We start from the raw sequence: 12,298 nt of genomic DNA, 5'->3' as shown, positions 1-12,298 counted from the left end.
AATCTTGGTCCTCTTTTCAGGAGCTCGCAGGTATTTCAGAAATGTCTCTCAGTTAGTGCCTGCCGCCTTTGGAGCTCTTTGCCCGTGACAACTGTCTGTTCTAGGACCCTTTCTCTAGGCCTAACTGGGGCATAGAGACCTCTGCTGAGGCTCCATAATAGCAGTGCCTTTGGTCACCTCTTTGAGCACAAAGTCATCCCCATTCAAGGTCCTACTGTGCCAGGGGTCTGTAGGAGAGTGGGAGCAGGACCTGGCTGCTCAAGGAGACTGCAGTGCCCCTTACCACCATCCCTTTCAGAGCCAGGCTCAGGACATTCTCTCTCCTCTGCCCTCCTCTAATCCTAAGAGCCCTTCTTTGTCTCAGACAAAACAGCTGTATCCCCTCTGAGACCTGGGCTGATTTCAAAAACAAAAGCCTGTTGATTTCTTTTATTTTTCTTTTCTGAGGCGAATGAAGCCCTGATCTCCAGAACAAAAGGCCCTCAGTTACTCTTTTGGGATGGCGAGTGTAGAAGATAGGAATAGTTCATTCTTTCACAAAGAACAGAAATGGCTGACACCACAGAAAATAAGGCAAGTTAATTCCTCAAGCAGGTTAGCCTGTCAAACACTAAAGCACTGCTTATCTCATACTTTGTTCCCAGAGTAGGGAGCCTCTCCAGGAAGAGGCAGTAGGCCATACTGCAGGTAGAGATCCACACTGATAATGTTCCAGCTTCAGACTGGGGAGTGCTTCAGGTTGAAAGTAAGCAGCAAACTTAGGCTCCGCCATCTTCTGTGTAGGTCCCAGATTGACTAGGGAGGATGGAGCTGGTACGCCCACGTTCCAATTCGCTGGGGCTGGCCTCATTTAGGCCCGATCTCTGGAAGGAGTTTGAAGAACCTATGAGAGAATTACCCCAAGACCACGTCTAACCATTGAATAATGAACTGGATAATGGAATAACAGAAGAGAGCAATCTTGATTACTGATTTTTTTGTATACATTTTTATTTTTTAATATTTAATTAAAATACCCTTATTTTGGTGACTGAGATTTGTGACACCCCCTAAATTTTGCACCTTAGATGCATACCTTGCTTGTTTTACCCTAGCTTGTCCATTGGCATCTGCCCCTTGCAGAGCTACCTAGAGCCCTCGTAGTTCATTCACAGGATATAGCCTGAGCCTAGCTAGATGAGACCCTTGGTGGGACACCAGCGTCCCAGCCTGACCTTGGGTGAGAGTTGGGGAGCCCAGCATCCTGGGCTAGCATTTCTCCCAGACCCTCAGCTGGACTGTATTGAGGTCACACCTGTAAGGTATTGTACAATGAGACATCTGAGCATCAAGCCAAGAGTCCTTTGATTGATTTTTTTTATAGATGGAGAGAATTTGCTAACATACCACTATTAATCAGGGGTCATATGAGGATCCAAGAATTTCACAAAATCTAGGTTGTTCTGATTTGATTAAGATCACATTCTTTAGTGTGGCCCATAATAAGGCCAGCCCTTCACCACTTCATTTCATCTGTTTCTAGCCTCACGTCTAGTCATTCCCCCATGTACACTATACTCTTGTCACAGGGAACAATTTGGTCTGCTTGCTGTTTTCGAAGCATAAGTACTTTCATGCCTCCGTGCCTTTGCTCATGTTGTTTCCTTGCCTGGAGTACTTTTTTCTTCCTCTCTGCCTGATGAACTCTTTACTTATCTTCAGGCCCAAATAAAATATCATCTGCTCTGTAGTTTCCACTAATATGTTCCCCTTATTGAAGTGCACTGACACTCCTGATAGTCTCTGTCCCATTTTCATGTAGCTGTTTTTTACGTGTCTCTTTATCGGTGAACTCAGTGAATGGCTTGAAAGAGCAACTCCTGAGGTTACTTCCTCTCCCCCTCCTCTTCATTCATTCTCCCCATCCTATGACTTCATTCATCTTTGTATTCACAGCTCTTAGCGTAATGCTTGCCACCTAGGAGTAGGAGTACTTAACAAACATTTGTTGCATTTGATGAAAGTTGCAACACATCAGGCAAAATGTGGTTCTTTTATTTTCATTTTCTATTTCCACTTCTCAGGAAATTTTGATTACTGGTCTCAATTTCCTCTCCTGATCATTTCTGTTCTTTCTGACCATATGCATCTCATCCCAGTTTTACCTAGATTTTCTTGGCTAGCTCTCCCAACCCACTCCACTCATTCAGCACATATTTATTGAATACCTGCTGTTCTGCATGCACTATTCTAGGCGTTGAGGATACAGCAGTGAACAAGATAGATGGGATACTTTCATGGAGCTTACATTATGGTTGAATAACTGGACCAAAACAAGTAAACGAACAAAATAATTTCAAATAATGATGAGTTATAGAAAGGAAATAAAGTGATGTGATAGGGAGTGAAGAGACATTAGTCGGGTGAGCCCTCTCTGACAAGGAAACACTGAAATCTGGAGGATACGAAGGAGAAAGCCATATGGAGATCTGCAGAAAAAAATTTCAAGTGGAAAGGTCATCAAGAGCACAGGCCTAGAGACAAGATGAAATGACTGAAAATTATAAAGCATTATATAAATAAACAAAATGATTGCTTCAAGACTTTCATTAGCCTGTCAGTATACCGTCATCCCTTTCGCAATAGAGTAGCTTCAATCCCTTCTGAGAAGTGATTGACTTCCCTTAACCTCCACTGTCCCTACCACTCAAATCACAGAATTTTCTTCCAGTGAATCCCATTGAAACTCACCAGAAGTTCATTTGACTGAAGCACCAATCCATGGGATTAGATGCTTTGTGTGGTCCCTTTTAAGGGACTTCCCTCCCCTATCACTTCCAGAAGGACTAGGTACTGCTCTTCCTTCTCCAGGAATACTCAAATGGAAACCCAGGGGCAGCATTAAGGGGAAAAAGTCAGTTCTTTGGACAGATACACACAAGTGGGAGAGCCTGGAGTCCACTTCTGTGAATCCCAGGAGTGTCTCCTCACCCCTACAGCCATTCTTGTTATCCTTTCTCCACACTGTGTGTTGCCCTCCACTGAGCTGCCATGCCCAGCTGGTGGGGGAGTCCAAAAGAGCTGGCCTCCTCTCTTAGATACCAGAGCAGCTGCTTAAAGAGGCTGGAGGGCTTCCTGTCGCTGGAGACATGAAACACTCTCAGTAAGCCAGGAGCCAGAATCAAAACCACATGGTTTGCTTTGCAGTAAAGATCACAGGGCCTGAAAAACTAGAGGAAGGAGGGCCAGCCAGGAAACAAGTTTTGGGAAGAAGAGGGTTGTGCCTATCCCAATCCTGGCAGCCCTGTACTCACAAGTATGGCCCCCCTACCTAAGGGCCCTCCTGTCCTTGAACTCATAGCCCATTTCCACTCTCTTCAGACCCAGATTGGTAGAATTTCAAACAATAAAGGCCAGAGAATGAGATTATCCACTCCCTGGAACATCCTGGTCCCCTAAAGGCCTCCTGACCAGATGCCCCCCAAACAAAAACTGTCCCAACTTACTCTTATCTCTAATGAACTGACATACCCCACACCTTAAAAATATTAAACTAGCAGCCCTTTATCTAGTTGTTTACTGTGAATCTAACTAGATACAGGTTCTCTAAGATTTTTCTTAGATTTTTAGATTTATCTTAGATTTTTCCAAGGTGCTCCTGAGGTAGATAGAATCCATAAGCATTAAAACGAAATTCATGCTAATGACTCCTTCTAAAAGGATAAACTGCATGGTTCTAATGTGGAAGCCTGGATTTGGATCTGCTGTAGGACTTTAAATGCCAGGGCTTCTGTTAGTTCCAGTGCGTTCCTGTTCTTACTGCTACGTGAGTGGGGATTGTTTAAGGACACTAAACAAGTTTTGGGGAGGAGGTGCTGCATGCCTGGAACTGGGATACCTCACAGTGTCTTCTGCTTTGCAGACCAAGGCCAAGGCACCCAAGGAAAAATTGAATCCTAATTCTCACTGTCCACCTGCTGCCTCCCTGCTCCCCAACCCCAGCCCATCACTTCAGTGGCTTCCTGTAAAAGGCAGCATTTGTGGGAAAAGCTCTATGTCCACAAGTCTCCATGTCCATGCAGAAGAGTTTGGGGCAGCTGGCTTTGTTTTAGGGCCCAGGCTGACCCATAAATGGGAGGAACATTCCAGGTAACCTTTTACTATAAGAAAGGAATAGAGCCTCAGTGCCTCAGGGTTGAGAGCCTGCTCCATAAACCTCTCCCATAATCTGTTCACCCAGGGCAGATCTGCAGTCTGCTGGGTCGTGGAAAAGCAAACAATAAAACAAAAACAAATAAACATGAGTTTTCCTAACTTTCTTCTGCAGGTATTTTCTTGGATGGGAAGGGAAATGAAAAATCTCATAGAGAGAATGGTTCTCCTTCTTGGCTACTGTTGAAAGTAAGTGTTTACAAGGTTGCGTGATCAGGGATTTAAGGGTGGGATTTTGTCTTAAGCTTCAAAAAGTTGCAAAGATGATACTGTCCCTGCCTCCCAGACCTCCTGACCTGCTCCACTATATGCTTAAGTCAAAACAGGGAGCAATCTCCTGAAGCCCTTTGGCTTCAAAGAGGACCCTCAATTCTAGCCACAAAAGACATAGCCCTCATTCTAGAAGCTCCAACCATGCATTTGCAGGAAATTTAGAAAAGCTGGAGTTCAGCCTTTGCTCCTTTCCTGATGTTATTTCTCATTGCCCGTCAAGGGCTATACACAGAACGCAAGGGACTGGCTATTTGGGTGAATTCAGTGAGGACATTGCCAGTTATAACTCATTCTTATCAGCCACAGAAATAGGATTAAGTATCAGACGCATGTGCCAGAATGTGTTAGGCATTGATAGGTTGATAGGATTGTTTTGAAGCTTTTGACCAAAATTAATTATATTTTAATATGTTCTATATATTTTTGTATAGACCCTATCTTATTTAAGCATCACAATAATGCTAAACTTTGGAAAGGGAAAGTATGACTCTCACTATTATACATACAAACACAAAGAGATTAAATGACTTGCCCAAACTCATCTAGCTTTGTTGTTACTAGAGTCAAGACTAGAACACTGATTGCCTAACTTCCAGTTCAGTGCGTGTTCTGCCATTTCAACTTAAGAACAAATATCCTCCAAAAAGTTGCAGTAAATCAGGGTATTAGCAGTCACTGAAGCCCTTCCCTGGGCTCCCATTATAATTATGGGGTCTTCCTCTTTCAAGGCTGAGTCGTCGTTTGCCAAAATGTGCTCCCCCAGATTCACACACAGTTCACGTGTGTGGAACACCACCAGGCACTTTGCATATCATTATCTCAATTCATTCCCCAGTACCTCCATTGAGGATATTATTTACCCATGGTACTGATAAACCGAAGCTCAGAGAAAGCAGATACATTAGTTTAAAATCCTAGAGCTTGTAAGCGGCAGTCGGAGCTGAAACCAGGTCTTCTGATACTCTGATCCTCTTTCTTGATACCCAAGGAATCCAGAAACATTAGCCATAATAGGAACCAAACATAGATCTCCTCAAGACATGAGTAAGTTTGTGGACTTTACCTGCATGAGGCAGATTCTAGTGCTGGCATATCATGTAATACAGTAGAGAACCTTCAGTTTCTCCAAAAGTGGCAACTATCCTTCCCACTGGGTGTCCACACAGAAACACGGGAGCATGCTTACGTGGCACGTTCTGCCCCGCCTCCCCCTGCCAGGGGTTTGATCACAGCTACAGCATCTTGACAGCATATTTAAACCAACTTGCAGTAACTGGCAACAAAGTATCATTCTCTGACAGGCTGCGGGTCCTTGAGCTTCTGCAGACTTTGGAAGAGGGAATCCTTAGCTGAAACATTCAAGAACCAGGGGGTCCCAGAGAGGTATGTAATAAATTCCATTCAGATGTTGGGACTGGTTTTTTCCTCTTTCTTTCTTTCTTTTTTTTTTCAATCACATTCGAAGAGCGAACAAGTTCTTCTCACCTTATCAAGCAAGGTGAGAACATTGCTTCCTTTATTCTTGAGTGGGTCTGCACCAAAGGATTGAGAGGGCTAACAGCATCTGAGTAATTAAGGGTGACATCTGAGTTATCTGAGAGCACTTTGTACATGTGACAGAATTATCTGAATAGGTAAATGGTGTTGCAAATACTTCAGCAAAATCCAATTACAGGCCTCTGAGTCCATTCTAATTTACGGCTCCCACACTGTTTACCTGCAGTATAGGCAGCGCATCCGTTTTGAAATTCTTCTAAGAAACCATGACTGTGCAAATTGGTCCAACAAATAGCTGAATGTACACATTGCTCTGTTAGAGACAGAAAGGCAGACGTAGACATAAGTACTAAATTTTATCTCATGGCATCTGAGCAGCCTAGATGGCCTGACAGTTTTGTTGTGCTACAATATATGGGTAACAATTGGGTCATTAGATAGCTCACAAAACTCCCCTCCAGCGGCCCAGGCTCTCCTGGGGTTAACTCTTGCTGTGGGACTGGGATGAGGAAATACAGACCTTCCCAAGCTGCAGCTGCAATTGACACCTCCTTTACCCCACACCTGAGCTCCCGCTCCCTGGAAGAGAAACCTGAGCAAAGATAGCCATGGCAGCAGAGAAGGGCTCTCCTTGGCAATGGCTGCTTCTGACTTCAGAGCTGTGGGCACTGAGCTAGAAAGCAGTACAGAGAGAGAGGACCAGGAACTAAATGACACTGGGAAATGGGAAACTCAGAGGAGAAAGGACCTGACTTTCTTCCCCTTGAAGACGGGTGCTTTGCAAGGTTCATCTTTTCATCTGGACTGTTGAGTCTCAAAATTTTTAGTCCTTAGACTATTTGAGCAAAACAAGAGTGTCTCACCTATTTACTAGACTAAACAAGCCAGCAAACAAACAAACAAAAAACCACTTTTGAGCTGTTTTTGCTGAATCCCTGTGATTATTTGTAGCTCCCTTTAAACATGTTTGTTTTGATGCTTTTAAGTTTTGATTGAAATCCACAGCGGAAAATATTGTTTCAGAGGGAAAAAAAACAAACCACCCAACATACTTCTGTGCCTTGCATACTGACCCAACCCACAGAACAATTGGAAGAATCTTTGCCAACCCACCAGAGATCCCTGGATTCCACTTGGAGAGCCCATCGATCTAAAAAACGACATCTTGATTTCAGAACCCTTCTTTTGATCTGGAATTATCTATTATTGACCACAGAAAGCTGCTACTGACGATTGCCGGAACAGTATCCTGTAGAGCGCGAGGTGAGCCCAGTGTGGGAAGAAGAAATCTCTTTCTCTTTCTCAGCGGGTGTTTTGGTACAGTGCGATATCTATGCTTAGTATGATATCTGTGAGCTCAATTTCTTCTTCTCTTTTTCTTCCTCTTCTTTTTCCTTTCTCTCCCCTCCTTCCTCTTCCTCATTTTCTTCTACTTTCTTTGTTTCTTCTATAGTAAAAATTTCCCCAAGCCCTCGGTGCCTAAATGATTTTTGCCTGGTACATTCCACTAATTGAAGTTTCGTAATCACAGTTTCTTATTCGGGTGTGAATTTTCCTATATCTGAGCACCCAAATTATTGTAAATGCAGCCGGCCCTTGCCCATGCCTTGTGTACAGTTACCTGATATAGTACCAGAGAAGAGAAGCCTGCAGGTTTGTGCCTTTCACTGTACCAAAATGCAGAGTTCTATTGACATACGTGTAGGAAAGGAGAAGAACCTTCGTGGAGGGAGCAGCCATGTTGCAATGAACCGACAACACAGATAATATGAAGAACAAATCCAGGGAGAAATGGAACCATACGCTGGAAGCATGAAGTTACAATAGTTCCTTTGGTCAAACTGCTCTGAAAATGCAGGAAAAGACTCTCACTCATGTTGAAGGTAGGGCATGTGTCTGCATCTGCTCTGCTTAAACCACAGGGATCTCATTAAGGATCGGGGCACTGACACTGATGGCTTCATTCTGGGCATGACCCTCAGCAGGATGGCCCCATGCAAAGGTAATTAGCAGGAATGGAGGGATCATTATAGCCTTTTGATTTGGTCACCCAAACATCCTGTCAGACAGATGTAGAAAGGAGACCAATCTTTACCTCAAAAGAAGTAAATTGTGGTTGAAGTGTCTGGTTTCAGTCTCTCTTAGGTTGAGGCTTTGAAAAATAGACTTGTGGGTCTAGGAAACCACATACCAGATTCAATTGCTTTGGAGCCCTGAGAATATTCAAGGATATAAGGAAATATATAACGCAATTCAAGACAATTATTTTAATTGGCGGTTTTACTGTCTAGTGCAGTAAGCCTCATTTTGTGTAAGTGGCTCGGGGTTGGAATGCAATCTGGGAAAGGGCTGTTTCTGGTTCTTCAAGACAGTCTGAAGGATTATCAAAAGTTAAAATAACATAAAACTTGCCATCTTTCGGTTACACCATGAATCTTTCTCTCTTCCAAGCACTTCTACATATGGGTAAGCATTCTAGCAAAGATGCAGTTACAGTCCAGCATGAGGAAGCAAAGGAGCCCAAGTGTTCAAAGTTGGACAAAAGAGCCAGGACACTAGTCAAAAAGAGAGAAGAGCTATTACAGAAGAGAAATAGAAAATAGAAACCAAAAAGATCAGATGTCGGTGTATGTGTTGGGGTTGGGGGATGGTGGAGGGTAGCAGAGCGTCATCTTTGATTGACATAAGAAAGAATATAGTTCAAGGAGAATGTGCACAAAGACATAGATCATGGCTTGAGAGAAAACTGACTTCAGTTGGGTAGGGAACATTTATTCAGATTTTGGGGAGAAAATTGGAAAGAACTGTAAAGCTAAAGTCTGTATCCAATTTGAATACCTATGCAGCTGGGTCTTGGGGCCAAAGTAGTCCTTAGATCTCCTAGAGGTCTGCATTTGCTCAAAAGGCAGCTCTCTTGAGGAAAAAGAAGACGAATGGGGGCATTGCAGTGGGGGAGAGGTCCATAAGCCCTTCTCATGGCCTGCGCACAGGTAGGACACAGCCACAAATTGCCTGCTAGACAGACACCAGTTCTGTCTACATCTGTTCCCGAAACCCGTGCTTACAGATTCTTTCTTTATATTCAGGTGTTTTTAAGAAGAATCAGCTTGGAGCAAAAGTACTAAATTCAAAACATTCTAAAACCACAATTCAAATCTTATTTAAAAGATGAGAAGTGTGACTCTTTCATTTGTTTAGAAATAGTCACTGCAGACAGTATCCCATGTGTTTCACTCTTTCCTTGGTTTGTTCTGCTCTCAAGTGCCATCAGGCCTCATTCAATACAGTCAGTAATTGGACTTTTAGAAGAGGGAAAAGTGGTTATTTAAAATTGCCTCCTTGTGTCCTGTAGTTGCACCCTTTGACATTTGCTTCCAGAGAAGCGTATACAGTGATGACTGACTAGGTATCTGCTTTAAGTTAGTTCAACTGTGAAATAAATTAGGAGGCCATCCCCATCCTTAGCATCACTGTAAGTTAGGGACGCAGAGAAAAATTCACTGGACCCTAGTGAAGGCATTCACGGATTAGAGCTTCGGTGTGGTCAGGTGACCTGATTCACAGGAGCAGCAGGCCCTGGTGCACAAAGCTCAGGAATAGGAATTAGGAGACCAGTTTCTAGTCCTGCATCTACTTCTAACAGCCTGTGAGGCCTTAATCTAGTCATTGACCCGCTCAGGGCAGCCATCTTTCCGTGCATAAAATGGGAAGACAAAGACTAGCTTCCCCTACTTGTGGATAAGATGAAAGCTGAAAGTATCTGCCTTAGCTAGGGGAGAGGGAGTGGGGTCAGAGGGAGACAGTTGTGACAGCTGACTTTGTCACTTGATTACTTAATTTTTAAAATCTTGATCTCCCTCTTCACTGGGATCCTGAATGGTCTGGACATACTTTTATTTTCTTTTAAGTAAAGTTGTTATTGAAAGTTTTTCTGTTTCTATTAGACAAAAAAACCTTCAACTTGACGAATTTTCACCACATAAACACACCCAGGAAACCTAAACCTAGATCTAGAAATAGGACATTACCAGTACCCAGAACCCCCTCATGCCCTCTTTAAGTCCCTTTCTTCCCAAGGGCAACCACTAACCTGACTTCTAACACCATAATCAAGTTTTGCCTGTTTGAGGGTTTATGTATATGTGTATATACTTTGATGTGTGACTTCCTTTGCTTAATATTATGTTTGTAAGATTCAGTTATGTTATTGAATGTAGTAATATTTTGGGGTTTTTTGGGGTTTTTTTGTTTGTTTGGTTGGTTTTTTTGTTGTTGTTTTTTGGCTGCACCACGCGGCTTGTGGGATCTTAGTTCCCCGACCAGGGATTGAACTCTTTGCCCCCTGCAGTGAAAGGGTAGAGTGCTAACCACTGGACCGCTAGGGAATTCCTACATGTAGTAATATTTTATTTTCATTGCTCTATAATATTTCATGAATTTATATACCGCAATTTATTTATCCATTGCCTTATTGATGGACATTTAGGTTGTTTCCAGTTGGGGACTATTATGAACAGTTCTATTAGGAACATTTATGAACAGTTTTTTGCTGAACATATGAATGCATTTCTATTGGGTATATCTAGAAATGGAATTGCTGAATTATGGGACGTGTGAGTTCTGCTTTAAGAGATACTGCCATTTTTCCAAATTAGTTGCATCATTTTACACTCCCACCAGCCATGTCTGAGATTTCTCCTCAACACTTGGTATTGTCTGTCTTTTACATTTAGCCATTTTGGTGGGAGAGTAGTGGAATGCTTTTTTATTTTAATTTATATTTCCTTGATGACTAATGAAGTTGAGCACGTTTTAATATATTTATCGGACATTTGGATATACTGTTTTGTGAAATAACTTTCAGGTCTTGAACCTATTCTTCTGTCGGGTTGTCTGACATTTTTATTGATCTATAAGTGTTCTTTAAATATTATGGACATTGTTGTGTACATGTTGCAAATATCATTTCCCACAATGCTGTCAAATCATATTGGAGCCTGAGGCAAAGGAAAACTCAGAAATACTGATACCTATCTTTATTTAAAATTATGACATTTTGCTCATCATGGATTTTTAAAAATTAACTCTGCTTTTTAAAAATATTGCATAATGTCTTATTTGTTTTGATTACTGAGGGGTTTTTTTGGTGCCCCTTTAAAAATTGTGTCCAAGCTTAGCACCTCACTTGCCTCACCCTAAACCTGGCTCTTATTCTATTCTGTGGCTTGCATTATAGTCTTTCTAGTGTTATTTGTTGAAAAGGAGTTCCTAATTTAAATTAAAATTAATTGAACTGGATTTTTCAAGCTTTTCTTTTATGGTTAGCATCTTTTTTAAAACTTCTGTTTAAGAAATTTTTTCCTACTTAAGTCATAAAGATATTCTCCTATAATTTCTTTTAGAATAGTGCTCTCCAATAGAACTTTCTGCAATGATGGAACTATTCTCTATCTGTGCTGTCCAATATGACAGCCAATATGATGCAGCTATTGAGTACTTGAAATGTGGCCAGTATGTCTGTTGCACTGAATTTTAAATTTTATTTCCTTTAATTAATTTAATTAAATATAGCTAGTGGCAATGTAGTCTGACAACGTTGTCCACCTGGAATTGATTTTAAGATATGCTATAAGGTCATGTCTCCTTTTTTTCTTCCATATGGATATCCAGTTGACCCAGGATCGTGTACTGAAAAGACTGTCAATTCCTTTTATAATTTACCAATATATGTGAATCTGGTTCTGGGATGTCCATTCTTTTTCTATCTATCTATTAGTTCGTCTTTGTGCCAATTCCATGCTGTGTCAAATACTGTAGCTACTATAATGAGACTTAATACATAATAGAATAAGTTTTTCATGTTTCTGGTCTTCCCCAAGAGGTCTTGGCTATTCTTGAACTTCTGCATTTCCACATAAATTTTATTTATTTATTTATTGACGTATAGTTGACATACAATATTATGTTAGTTTCAGGTGTACAACATAGTGATTTGACATTTAAATACATTATGAAATGATCATCATGATAGGTCTAATAACCATCTGTCACCGTACAAAGATATTACAGTATTATTGACTATATTTCTTATACTGTATATTACATCTTGTGACTTATTTATTTTATAACTGGAATTTTGTCCCTCTTAATCTCCTTCACCTATTTCACCCAACACCCTATACCTGTCCCCTCTGGCAATCAGTTTGTTCTCTGTTTTCTGATACAGTTTGTTCTCTGTATCTATGTCTAGTTCTGTTTTGTTTTGTTTGTTTTGTTTTTTAAGATTCCACACGTAAGTGAAAACATATGGTATTTGTCTTTTTCATTCCGACTTATT

At 41.5% G+C, this 12,298-nt stretch overlaps 2 protein-coding genes across 2 annotated transcripts in view; one reads left to right on the top strand and one right to left on the bottom strand.

Moving 5' to 3' along the window:
- PXMP4 (peroxisomal membrane protein 4) overlaps positions 1-12,298 on the bottom strand; it is a 772,061-nt gene that overhangs the window by 457,333 nt on the left and 302,430 nt on the right. The gene's annotated exons all lie outside the window — the stretch shown is intronic.
- ASIP (agouti signaling protein) overlaps positions 1-12,298 on the top strand; it is a 203,727-nt gene that overhangs the window by 103,535 nt on the left and 87,894 nt on the right. Inside the window, exons 7-9 of the mRNA XM_049698941.1 lie at positions 4,307-4,380; positions 5,766-5,847; positions 6,985-7,224. The gene's annotated coding sequence lies outside the window, so the exon portion shown is untranslated. The remainder of the gene's footprint in view (positions 1-4,306; positions 4,381-5,765; positions 5,848-6,984; positions 7,225-12,298) is intronic.

This window comes from Orcinus orca, chromosome 16 (genome assembly GCF_937001465.1).
Source record: "Orcinus orca chromosome 16, mOrcOrc1.1, whole genome shotgun sequence".
Lineage (NCBI taxonomy): Eukaryota > Metazoa > Chordata > Mammalia > Artiodactyla > Delphinidae > Orcinus > Orcinus orca.
The sequence above is the reverse complement of the archived record's forward strand: the minus strand, read 5'-3'. Positions and strand labels throughout refer to the sequence as shown.